We start from the raw sequence: 8,878 nt of genomic DNA on the forward strand, positions 1-8,878 counted from the left end.
CAGCAAGGAGGTCAGTGGAACTGGTGAGCAGGGAGCAGGGCTCATGACAGGAGTGTGGGCCCAGGCAGAACCTGGAAGACCCCATTAGTCAGACGGGGTCGGGACTTGAGGTCTTATTCTGAACGCAATGGAAACTTTTTTTTTTCCCCATTCAGCATCCGATCTAGGAACAGACTCTAGGGACAAGGGGAAGCAAGCAAAGGACATAGATGTCTATTTGAACAGCCCAGGCTCAAGGTGATGGTGACTTGAACCAGGGTTAGGTGGTGGCAGGGGAGGTGGAGAGAAGGGTGGGAACCTGGATGTAATCTGAAGGGAACACTTATGAGATTTGCCAATGGATTGGATGTTGGGTGTTGGAGAACAGGAGGAGCTAGGATGACTCCAAGGTTTTCCGGTCTGAGCAGTTGGAAGTATGTGGCCATTTACTGAGATGAAGAAGGCTGGGAGTGGAGTAGGGCTGGAGGGCGATGGGGAAAAAAGAATTCTGGAATTGAAGGAAGTAGTGGATTCACGAGATACTTAGTAAATAAGATCTCTAGGGCCTGGGGACTTCTGGGGTGTGGAGAGGGAGAGATCCGGAAGAAAAATAATGGTCAAGTTTCTGGCTTGCGGACTGTGGAGATGTTGGTGCCATTTTCCACGATGGAGAAGATGGGAAAGGTGCTGGCTGATCCTGCAGCTGGAATTTGGGCATCAGGAATCTGAGTAGCAGCTGCTGGAAGTGTTGCTGATTCCAGCCTGGAGTCTTCCTCCCCCACTGTCCCCTGGTTCTCTCCCTCATTTCTTGGGGAGTCTGCGCAACTATCACCTTATTAGCAAGGCTTTTCCTGACCACCTTCTCCTGAATATAGACTCACCCTCACCCCAGCACGCTCCATGGCCTTCCCTGACTTTATTCCTCTTCAGCACACTTCTCACCACCTGATGTTACTGTGTGCTAACAGGACCATCTCCCAGCACTACAGCGTGAATGTCCTGTGAGCAGGGATTTATGCCCCTTCTGTTCATGACTATCTCGGGCCCTGAGAAGAGTGCCTGACATAGAGGGAGTGCTCAGGAAGGATTTGTGGTCTGAATGAGCGGGTGAGTGCCCAGGAGGGGCTAGCATGATCTCTGGGGGCCCCTCTGAGTTTGATTTCTTTGTGATCTTGGTGAAACTGCCCTGGCCCCGGACGGTGAGAGCAGAAGGGACTATGGCAGAGGGGAGCAGGGAGCAGGAGTGAGGAGGAAGTGGTGGAGCCTCAGTTTCCCCACCTATAAAACAGAAATGTAAAATGACGGATGACTTCCCTAAGGAGCCTGAGTGAGTGAGGCTTGGATGTGGGGGAGGGGGAGAAAGAGTGGGATTGGGATTCCCGGAGTGCAGGATGGGGGGGTGCAAGCGGGGAAAGGGCGAGACAGTAAATGTTTGCTATTTAGGAATAAAGGGTGGTTTTTGTGAAAGGCTGGTTATCATCCGGGTGGGAGGAGAGGAGGCTGGCCTGCCTGGAAAAATCCAGGAAATGGAAGAGAAGGGCAGAACGTGAGTATGGGGAGTGTTAGGCCCCCGGGCTGTGACTACGGTGACAAGATTCAGGGGGATTGGAGCTGGGGTGGTCAGGCAGGCAGGAACTAACTCCCTGGTCTCCACCCAACGTTCCTGCCTACACTGAGATCCTTCTGGCAAGGATCTCAGCTCAGAGGCTAAAAGCAGCCAGGGAAAGGTTTTAGGCTGCTATGTGACTTCAGAGTGGGTGCGGGAAGTTAGTCGGTTATTGCAGTGGTCCAGGTTACAGGAGGTGATAGTCTGGACTAGAGTGGGGCATCAAGATGGAGAGTAGAGATGTGACAGCATAATGGGAGCAAGAGGCAGATGTCAGGGAACCAGAGTCTCCGTTTCCAGCTGCACCACAGTGGCCATCAGGTGACTGCCCCCTGAGCCCATTCTCCAAAATGGCGTCTGCTCATATATTAATTTTTATTTTTTAAATTGTGGTACAATGTACACAATATAAAATGTATCGTTTTTAAGTGTACAGTTCAGTGACATTAAGTACATTCACATGGTTGTGGAACCATCACCACCAGCCATCTCCAGAACTGCTTCATCCTCCCACACTGTAACTCTGCCCTCATTAAACAGTAACTCCTCATTCCCTCTTCCCCCAGCCCCTGGCAACCACCATTTTTTTTTTTAAACACGATTCTTTTCTTTTTTTTTCCTCCTCAAAGCCCCAGTGCCTAGTTGTATATTTTAGTTTAAGTCCTTCTGGTCCTTCTATGTGAGCCACCACCACAGCATGGCTACTGACAGATGAGTGGTATGGTTCCATGCCCGGGAACTGAACCCAGGCCGCAGAGGTGGCATGTGCTGAACTTTAACTGCTAGGCCATCAGGGCTGGCTCGGCAAACACCATTCCACTCTGTGTCTCTATGAATTAGACTTCTCTAGGTACCCCATATAAATGGAATCATACAGTCTTTGTCCTTTTGTGACTGGCTTATTTCATTTAGCATAATGTTCTCAAAGTTCATCCATGTTGTGTACTCATCAGTTTTTAAGGTAAAAAGAGTCCCAAAACTGATGTGAAGACTGGAGGAACAGAGTGAAAGCAAGGCTGTGAGAAATGTGATCAAACGGTGAGGGCTTGGGGGCGGGCCTTGTGGCTGAGTGGTTAAGTTCACATGCTCCACTTTGGTGGCCCCGGGGGTTCGCCAGGTCGGATCCTTGGCGCAAACATGGCACCGCTCATTAGGCCACGCTGAGGCGGCATCCCACATAGCAGAGCCAGAAGGACCTACAACTAGAATATACAACTATGTACTGGCGGGCTTTGGAGAGAAGAAGGGAAAAAAAAGAGAAGAGTCGCAGCTCAGGTCAGGAAGCTTGGTTAGCTCAGGTGCCAATCTTTAAAAAAAAAAAGGGTGAGGCCTTGGCTCTGTGCTTTCTTCACAACAAACAAGGAAGAGGCCTTACAACTGCACCCCACCCCCACAGCACACACCTGAAGGCTCGTTGCTCCCCAGCCTCCACTATGAGTCTGCTGCTATCTCTGGGTCTCCCTGCCTGTGTCTGTCCAAGCATGTATTACAGTGTGACTCAGTGTCTATTTGAGCACGAGGATGTAGGTGTGTGCCTGTGTATTCATTTTTTATTGGTATCATAACAAATTACCACAAACTTCGTGGCTTAAAACAACATGAATTATTATCTTCCAGTTCTGTAAGTTACAAGTCCAACATGGGTCTCAGGGGGCTACAGTCAAGGTGTCAGCAGGGCTGGATGTCTTTCTGGAGACTTTAGACAAGGATCAGTTCCCTTGTCTTTCCCAGCTTCTAGAAGCTGCCTGCATTCCTTGGCTCATGGCTGCCTTCCTCCATCTTCAGAGGCAGCAGTGTAGCATCTCTCTGACTCTTCTTTCTTCATCATACCTTTTTTCTGACCACAGCTGGGAAAGATTCTCCGATTTTAAGGACTCATGTAAACAGATTGGACCCACCTGGATAATCCGGGCTAATCTCCCCATTTTAAGGTCCTTACCTTTAATCACATCTGCAAAGTCCCTTTTGCCTTGTAACACATCATATTCACAGGTTCCAGGATTAGGACATGGACATCTTTAGGGGGCCTTTATTCTGCCTAGCACACCTGTGTGTGCTGGGAGGGTGTCATGGTGAGTGTATGTGCATGTTTGTGTAGGTTTGTGTCCCCTCGGCCTTTGCCTCCCACACAGTGGGTCTCTCTTCCCACTTTTTGTTTATTTTTGCTTTGGTCAGAGTGAGGAAACCCTAGCTTTGGTAAGCAAATACATGCAAACCCACCATGCAAATAGAGGCCTGGCCTGAGCACCCCTCCCAGGGCTGGCTTTCTAGAGAACTGGAAGAGAATCCACGGAGATCATTTCTAGCTTATCCAGCCATCCTAAAGGCAGAGGCAGGCCCAGAGAGGCCCAGATGACTGCTGACCAGACAGTAAACGAGGTGTTGAGTGACCCTAAGATAGAAGGAAGATTATACCCCAGCAAGCGTGCACTCCCTCAGCCGGCCCACCCAGTGGGGCTCTCCAGCCTCCTCCAGCATCCTTCCACACGTCGTGCTCTCCTGCCAGGGCAATCTCCTCAGTCACTCCACACCCCAGTTCCTGCTCAGGGAGCCCCCCCCAAACTGGAAGGTTTCCTCTTTCCTTCCTTCTCTCTGACTCTGAAGCATCCTTCACAGCCCTGCTGAAGCTTCCTCTGCTCAAAGAAACCTTTCTCAATGTCTCCTGGCCCTCATCCAAGGATACGTGTCATCCTTTGAGGACAGGACACTGTCTTCTGGCCCTGTTTCTCCCACGGCGCCCATCACTAAGATGGCCACAAGTAGGCCCTCAGTCACTGCTGTGCGCTGAGCACACCACACCCTTTCAGGTCTCTGTGCTTTTGCACACCTTGTCCCCTCTTGTCTGGAATGTCCTTTCCCAACTTCTCCTCCTGCAAGCTCTCATCTCCCTGAGGAGCCTTCCCCACCTCCTCTCCCACACGTTGCTCTTCTCTTCTCAGTGTTCCCACTCTCCTCAGAACCTGTCTCTACTGTAGCGTTCATCACATGAACTATAATTCAATTCCATTAGACTGAATTTTTTTAAAACACCATATTGCACAAGCATTTATTGAGTGGCTTCTCTGTGCCAGGCACTGGACCAGGTGCTGAGGAAATAGAGATGAATTAGACAGAGACCAGCCCTGAAGAGCCTAATGATTTGGTTTATGCCTCCCAAACTAGCCTGAGGGCTTCCAGAGCATGACACTCAGATCTGATTCCTCTATTTGTCCCCATCACCAAGCACAGACCGGCCCATAAGAAAGTTTTGTGGAGTGAATGAAAGATTGACATTCTAAAGTGGCAGCTTCAGCTTGGTCAAGCCACTTACCTTTCCAGAGCCTCATATTCCCCGTATGCTAACTAGGGGCAGGATTCCCAGGGCTGGGGTGAGGATAAGAGGAAATTATGAGTCTGAAAGCCTTTTGGAGACCAAACATCCCTCAGTATGCACGAAAGATAGTGACTGTCCCCTCTGTCCCCTACCAGGGCCAGCGATACTCCTCAAGGATCGTGGAAGCAGCTCTCACTAGCACTGAATTCAAATCACTCAGTTTTGGCCTTTCCTGAATCCTGGAGAATTCTCTGCACAGAGCCATGGATTTCCTTCTCTAGGCTATGGGCTCTGGATTTATTTCTGACTGTTGGGAGATCCCCATACTGCCTCCTGCTTTCAGCCCGGGCCCTGGCCTGTATAAAACACAAGGAAGGAGCAAGTAACAGCTCAGGACAGAAAAGGTCAGGTCTGAAGAGTGTCTTCTAGGGACTCACATCAGAGCTGGAGACACCGTTGGGATATTGTGTTAGAAAAATAGAAGCTGGGGGATGGGAAGGGACCTTCCAGGGGTTCCCAGCAAGTCAGTAATTGGGCCAAGGTAAGACCCAGGATGCCTGGCTCCCATCCCATCCACTCCATCTCAGGGCCATCAAAGCCCTTCCTCATCTGAGACCTTTTTTTTTTTTTGAGGAAGATTAGCCCTGAACTAACATCTGCCGCCAATCCTCGTCTTTTTGCTGAGGAAGACTGGCCCTGAGCTAACATCTGTGCCCATCTTCCTCTACCTTATATGTGGGACGCCTGCCACAGCATGGCCTGCTAAGTGGAGCCATGTCCACACCTGGGATCGGAACCGACGAACCCTGGGCTGCCAAAGCAGAACCTGCAAACTTAACCGCTGCGCCACTGGGCCAGCCCCTCATCTGAGACCTCTTAATATTCTTTTCCATCTCTCTCTCCATCCCCAGACACCTAGCTCTGCCCAAAGGGATTCTCACTATTCTCAAAACACATCATCTGCTTTCAACTCCATGCCCTTGCATGTAATATGCCTCTTTGTGCATCCCCTTCTCCCAGTTGTCTACCAGGTAAACTCCTAATCATCCTTCAAGGCCTATTCAAATGTTTCCTTCCCTTGAACAAAAGTCTAAACTCAGTTTATCCAGAACCCATTCATCTCTCCCCACTCTGTGCTCTCATAACGCTCTCTGTGTACATTGATTTTAAGATTTCCTACCCTCTTCCCTAATTGTCTTAGTTCTCATTAGACCGTACTTTTCTCTAGGACAGGGATTTTTTCTGCTTCATCTCTCTTTCCACAGGGCATATCAAGGTGTCTGGCACTCAATAAATGTTGACCAAACAGTGGAACAAATGAAGGAATATGGGGCAAACTTCTTAACCTCTTAGAGTCTGAGTCTTATTATCCTTGAAATGAAAGAAAGTCAAACACTTGGCAAGGGTAAATGATGGATAATGATGTCATTGAGTCAGTTGCCCGAGCCAAAAATAGAGAATTGCCCCAAATTTCCACTTCTCGCTTTCCCTTCCCCCCTCCCCTAGCTAACCAGTCACCATGACTTGTTGAACCTGGCTGAGGACCTTATTAAGAAACTCTAGGTTATTGGGGAATTTCCATCAGGCCAGAGCTGTCAGGAAGGATGGGAGGTGAAGGGTGCTGGAGGTAGGGGTCCTGTAAGGAAAAGTAGACAGAGGAGAGACTGATGGGGACATAGGCCACAGGACGAGGAGATAAGGGACCCATGAGAAGGGAGAGGTCAGGCTGGGTCTTGGAGACATGGAAACTCCCCAGTTTGTGCCCTCAAGGAGCTAATGGTCTGCTGGGGAAACAATAGAAACAAGGGAAACAAACAAACAGGAACAGGCCGTAGTGGAGCGTTACCTCCTTCCTGATAACCCCTTCTTTACTTGGTTTCCAGGATACCACCTAACTCGCCTGGCTTTCTACTTATCCCTCCTTCCAGTCTGGCTTGCTGTTTCTCCTCGTTTCCTCAAATTCTGAATTTTGAAGGAAACTGTTTTCCATCTACACTCACTCATTTGGTGATCTCATCCAGTCTCATGGCTTTAACTATCAACGATGTGCTGATGACTCCCAAATTGACATCTCCAGCCTAAATCTCTCCCCTGACCTTCAGACCCATATGCCCTCCTGCCCCCTCAACATCTCTACTCTAATGGGCATCTCAAACTCAACCCACCCAAAAATGAGCTCCAGATAGTTCCCCCCCAAAACCATCTCAAGAAATGGCAACACCAGTCTTCCAGTTGTTCTGGCCGGAAATCTTGGCTCTTTTCTTCCTCTGATGCTCTACGTCCAACCTGTCAACAAACTTTCTTGTCGTTACCTTCTAAATATACTCAAAATTCAACCACTCCTCATCTTCCACCTCTAGATTATTATAATAGGTTCCCATCTGGTCTCCCTGCTTCTGCCACTGTCCCCCCTGAATCTATTCTTCACAGAACAGCCAGAGTAACTCTGTTAAAATCTAAATCAGATTGTGTGGGTCCTCTGCTCAAAACCCTTCCCAGGATCCTCAACACGGAGTGAAAGTCAAACTCCTTATTACGACCTGCGAGGCTGTACTCTCTGGCTCCTGCTACCTCCATGTCCTCACCTCCTCCTGCTCTCCCCATAGTACGCTATGTGCCAGCCATTCTAGGCCTTTTATATCTGCTCTCTCCCTGAAGAGCTCTTCCCTAAATATCAGAATAGTGCTCTGTCTCTTTTTCTTCAGAACTTTCCTCAAAAGTCATCTTCCCAGGAAGGTCTTCCTTGGGCCCCTACCCAAAATAAAACATCTCCCCTGCCAACTTTTATTCTTCTCTGATTTATTTTTTCTCCTTAGTATTTATTACAGTCATAGGCTATATATTTTACTTATCTATCTTCTTTATTGTTTATCTCTCTCATTAGAATGGAAGCTGCATGAGGAGAGAGAATTCTTTTGTGTGTCTGTTTGATGCCAGAAGTGGGCTCACTCTGCTCACCGTGATCTGAGCCAATTAATCACAATGAGTTAGGGATCGAGAAAGGAAGTTTAATTAGGTTAGATTAGCCAGCAAATCAGAAGATGGGTGACTAATGTCTCAAAAACCCATCTTCAAGGATTACAGAATCTTGAGGCAGTTATACAGGCAAAATGGGCAGTAAGGAGGGCGTCTAGGGATGTTGGTCTCTAAGCGTGACCGGCTCCAGGCATCACATTGTTCCATTGTTGTGTCAGCTGTGATGGATACCTTGTAGGTGTGTTTCATGGCTGTGGTCAGTATGTTCCTGGAGAGAAATTCATAGGACAAAGTTTTATCAAGCTATCAGGGAGTACATACATAAGCAGAGGCCATAAGTCAGGAGAGCATGTGAATTTTTTTAGAGTATGTGCAGAGCAGCAAGTAGTCACCAGAGGAGGGGCTGGGGCCGCTTAGCGTAGCAAGATGGTCTCACTTATGCTCACTTACATGTTCCCCATTGCATGTCCACTACTTAGAATAGTGACAGGCATATAGTAAGGCACTCAATAGGTATTTGTTGAATGAATGAATAAAAACGGTGGACATTTCCAAGAGGCAAATTTTTAATGAAAAACTTTCTAACAACCAGAGCTGCTTGGAAACATAATCACATTGATATGCACAGTATGCTACGTCTTAAACACGTAATCTCATCAGATGCTCACATCAGTCCAGGATAGGAGAAAAGCTGGGCAGAGATTATAACGCTGGTTGAAGAGGAAACTGAGTGCAGACGGGAGGGAAAAAGGACTTGTTAAAGGTTACACAGCTGGTCGGGGCAGGAGTGGAACTGTGGATGATTGCTGGCCCTGGAAGAGGCTGGTGGGTGATAGTGCTTATTGGGGGTTAAGTTCGAAAGACATCTGTTGCCAGACGCATGAGGATCTCTGAGGGGGAGGCTGAGTCAGAGGTTAATAGAACAGAGGCATCAGGAAAGGAGTGGGAGAGATGACGAGGCTACCAGTAAGCATATTTAGCCCAGGCCTGGAGAGGGCAGCCGA

The sequence above is a fragment of the Equus przewalskii genome, chromosome 6, assembly GCF_037783145.1.
Source record: "Equus przewalskii isolate Varuska chromosome 6, EquPr2, whole genome shotgun sequence".
In the NCBI taxonomy this organism is placed as follows: Eukaryota; Metazoa; Chordata; class Mammalia; order Perissodactyla; family Equidae; genus Equus; species Equus przewalskii.